The following is a 5,000-nucleotide window of genomic DNA, read 5'->3' as shown; positions in this document are numbered from 1 at the left end:
CTCAGTTGTCATATGTCCCGTTTCTTTATGGAGACAAAGAAAACAATGGCGACCAGCAACAGCCCAAGGTGCAGACTTCGTTTCATCACCATACTTCAACCCTCAATATGCTGAAACTCCATCGGTTTTCCTTGTCCCGATAGGCCCTTTCCTAACAAGAAAAAGCAGTTATTATGCGCCGCTCGAACGAATACAGTAAGGTACATGAATGGTCCACCTGGCAAGAATTCTATTGGAAAGTTCCTGAATGGAGGCGAAAAGAATGGGATTGGAAAGTGACAAGTCACGCAGTCAGAAAGACCTCCATAGGCATTGTTTCAGAGAAGTTCCTAATAATAATAATAATAATAATAATAATAATAATAATAATAATAATAATTAATAATAAAAGACTTAATATAGCGCACACGATCCTAAAGTTCTAAGGCGCTGCACATCAAGTTTACAAGATCCAATAAAATAGAAAGCAACTAAAATATTATCATAAAAAGAATGCTAACCTTACCCTAATAAAAAGACTCGCGAAACAAGTAAGTCTTAAGATCTCGCTTAAAAGAACAGAGGTCAGTTGCAAGTCTCAAATGATCAGGTAGGCTATTCCAAAGTGTTGGTACACAGACGGAAAATGATCTGTCGCCATACTTAGTATTGGACCGAGGAACCTTCAGTAGACCCCTAGATGAAGATCGTAGTGGACGCGGCGGTACATATCTATCCAGCAGTTCAGTTATATACATTGGCGCAAGCCCATTAAGCGCCTTAAATGTCAATAATAGTATCTTAAAAATAATGCGCTGACTAACAGGTAGCCAATAAAGATGGATCAACAAAGGAGTTGCATGGTCATATTTCTATTTGCATAGAGTCAAGCGGGCAGCACAGTTCAGAACAGATTGGAGTTTTGCAATGAGACATTTAGGAAGTCCGTACAGCAGTGCATTTCCATTATCCAACCTACAGGTGACAAACGCGTGGACCAAAATTTTAGTATTCTCCTCACTCAGACACTTTCGTATACGAGATATATTGCGGATATGAAAAAAGGATACTTTACATATGCTAGACACTTGAGGCTCAAATTTCATATGAGAATCGAAAACCACACCGACATTTCTAACCGAAACAGAGGGGCTGATCTGATCACCACAAACATTTAGCGACGATAGTTGGGGCTTTGGGCCGAATTGTGATGCTATGATTAGTAGTTCAGTCTTGTCAGAGTTCAGCTTTAACTTGTTAGCAGACATCCAATCACTGACATCTTAAACACATGCTTCTAACCTTGAAGCAGTAACCAGTTCGAGTATTGGAATCAAATGAAAAATAAATGTGAGAATCGTGGGCATAGAAATGGAACATCATTCCATGTTTCCGGACAATGCCTCCTAATGGGGCAGTATACAGAGGGTATGAAAGCGGCCCGAGTACTGAGCCTTGAGGGACACCGTGCATCACGTGGTGTGGTGCAACTCAGCGGCCATAAGAATCTCAGGAGTCTGGATTCGTACAAATATGCATGTGCATCTCACCATAAATGTCACTTGTATTGAGCCGCTCAAAGCACATGGAAAACACCACCAACCACTGCGAGCAACAAGCTCGAAATATCTACAGCATCTGCCAGTACAACCAACGAAACGGTTTTATCCTCCAAATACACCAGGAGCAGCGTCAACCAAGGGTCTGTTCTCCGGCGCCTCAACCTGTAAAATACATAAAGCTGTTCGTTCACCTTCAATCTTATTCATGGTTCAAACTACGACAGAAAACCGAGAAAACGCTACATTATTATCATTATTATCATTACATGATTATGAAAAGCTTGTAAAACACTTTCTTTGAACTTCTTTACCGAAAAATGTTCGTATGTGTTATAGATAACCTTGAATTGCTGCAGCTATAACTTTTGAGATGTATTTAGTTTCGAAAATTATATATATCCGCACGATTTTCAAACGGCGTTGACGTCACACGGTATTTGATTGACAGGTTGAGTTTTTCACAACGAAGTCATTTAAATGAAAAAGCTAATTTCGAAACAGATTTTTATTTATACAAGGACATTAGCAGTAATTTTTCGATATAATTCCTCTTTGAAACATTTGTTGTAGTTAGACGCTTGTCAGATGCTTGCTTCCTCCAAATACAATTATTTCACGTCGTTGTCAGGACGAGAGCTGCAAAGAAATGTATCAAAATGCGAAACGCACGTGCGGGGCATGCAAAACTATTGTTTTTTTTTTCTAATTAAACCTATTGTTTTGTGCTTAAGCTGCCTATTGTTCTATGATGAACATTGTTAAAGTGTACCCGTGACAAAACAATCTATTATTAGTTTTCTGTGGATTTCAAAACTATGTTAACCAAACACTAAGCGGCCAAAGTTTTAAGCCTTGATTTCAAAAGACACATGTTGATTTTAACTGGAATTTTCCAATTTAATGGTCCGCCAACCCCAGGGTCTCTTTTCTCGCCGGTTAGAAGAGAGCCCCTGGGAACGAGGTTGCCTGCCACATTTCCTTCTGGAGACACAAATCAATCAGTTTGTTTTAGCGTATGTGAATTAAAACTAAAGAAAAAGTGATAAAAGCAGAAAAAAATACGATTGAGACAAATTGTTCATGATAAAAAAAGCAATATTCAGCTTCACGAAACAAAACACAAAGGTATCTTGACACTGAGTACGAGAACATTTGTTGCTTTTTCGTTTTCTATTATTTTTTCCTTTCCTGATCAGTAAACGCTTAAATTCAATTCTTTGTTTTGAAAATAAATAAAGGAAAACGACCGTTGAGTTTTGACTGTTAATAGTACGTCACCAGCTAAAGAAATCAACGCGTCACAATGTCCAGTGTGGGTTGGGATAAGTATCTCCCTTTGTTTGTGTTCTGTTTAAATGCTTCATTCTCGGCGGACGAATTCATCGTAGTCACAAATTGCCGTGTTTTTCTATTATGCGAATTCATTGGCTAGATCCAGTCCAACTTGGAATCAATTGCGAGATCAGGAGTAGACACTGAAGTTACACTGAATTTCTGATCAAGCACAATACTCTCGCAATCTTCATGAAAGTTCTCCAATCGAACCAGTTTATTACTGGGTTGCCTATGGGCAAACCCAGTCGAGGTCTACGTTTAGTTTGTTTGTTTTCTTTTTTTTTTTTTTTTTCGTGTCGGTAAAAGTCTTGCCTGTCACTCCCCTGGTAAGTGTTGCCTTTGTGTATAGAGCCTTTTGCGCGTATTTTCTTAGGATCGAGAGGGTAGTGGAACTGCGTAGATTTCTCTGGTGGACACAGTAGAATCATCAACTTAGCCTGCAATGGCGTCGAAAGTCATGCAACGCGAATGGCGTTTTAGTGGATCCTTAAACAAAATATACCCTTATGGAGCTCAATAATGGAAAGTCAGTTGGATAAACTAGGCATGAATCTCAAAAGCGACGAGTACTGGACTTCGACAACAATCTATCGCCCGTCGAGACGAAATCAAAGTGAGCAGTATTTACCTGAAGTACATGGTAATTTGACACAATTGAGTTTCTTGTCTTCACGCACGCAATCAAATAGGAAGAGGTTTTCGCCTCTAAGAGCAAATGTGTTGTTTGTTTCAATAAAATTTTCGCTGGAAAAGGATTCTGTGGTATTTTCTGCCTTTGTGAATTATAATATCATGTTGTGTATTGAATTTTCGAGCTTAAGGTTCAAATGTGATATGGGAGAAGTTTTTTAGTATTGCTCTGTAAGCAGGAAGGGTTCACAGGCCTGTTGGAAGCGTGCTTGAGTTTCAAGAAAATGAGGCCCAAAATCAGTGAAAACTTGTGACGCAGATGAATAATAAAGCAGCTGCTATTTCCAAAATGATGGAATTACCTGGTGGTAAATAACGTCGTACGCGTCTTGGAGAGTAAATTTTGACTTTGCATAAACAAGAGTTGGGCGATTGTGATCTTTGTTTTGACTTCGCTCATTTCATTGTCGAACTTTATAACACTTGACAGAAAAAGAAACTTACAAAAACCCGGTATCTTGCCATCATTTGACACAGATGCTTCACTGTTTGGCGAGTAAACATGCCGCGGTAAGTTAATCACGACGCCCGCGGAATTCCGGCCATGTCACTTTCGATTTTGCAATTTACTTGAACGTAGCAAAAATCTCCCAAAATGTTTGTCGCTGATCGTAACTTTTTATATTCTATATTCACGGTTCAAAATTAATGTTGTTTTTTTATTCTCGATCGACCGTCCGAGAAACTTCCTTCTGCTCTTTCTGAAATTTGACTGTGTATCAATATTTATTTGCTTTTTCATCAATATTTGTTTTGCATAAAGCAAGCTAACAGAATCTGTACCTTGCTGAGTTCGTATTTGTTAGCGTTAATAGTATTTTCGGTCAGATGTTTCTGTTTTCCATGAGGGGTTTATTGTTTTGATCTCCCATCCCAACACTAACCCCGCGAAACAGGGCTTGACTTCAGTAAAGTTTAGTATTACAAAATTTTCGGATGCTCATAGGGCACACTTGTGGTGAAAAGAAGTTGTGAGGGAACTTGAACATTATCAACATGTCAGCCCAGAAGCCAATGTTTCTCGCTTCTCTTTTATTTGTTATTCTTCAGAGACTGGAATGCTGTATTTCAATACCACACAATTCAGTGCCTTCTGATTTTCTGTAGCACTTACCACAGGCAAGCCAGTGTATGCTTCACAGAAGCATCTAGTTCACTTATCAAATAGTGAACGGATATTAAATTCTTGGATTTTAGAGTGTTTTCACTTGACGTCACGGCGGCCATGTTGGTGTTCCTAAACAATGAATCGGCGGCCATGTTGGTGTCCCCAACTAATCCTCCGGGAATTGAGCTCTATTATCATGCAAACGTTTTCTTTGTTTCGTTGGAAAAACACTCTAATACCCTGTTTTTTAGTTTTATTGAACCGTGAATACTTGCATAGAGCGTGCTTCTAGCGACTGGGAACCTGTTTCTTGCCATCGATCGAAC

The sequence above is a fragment of the Montipora foliosa genome, chromosome 13 (assembly GCF_036669935.1).
Source record: "Montipora foliosa isolate CH-2021 chromosome 13, ASM3666993v2, whole genome shotgun sequence".
NCBI classification, from domain to species: Eukaryota; Metazoa; Cnidaria; class Anthozoa; order Scleractinia; family Acroporidae; genus Montipora; species Montipora foliosa.
This window is presented reverse-complemented; position numbering follows the sequence as displayed.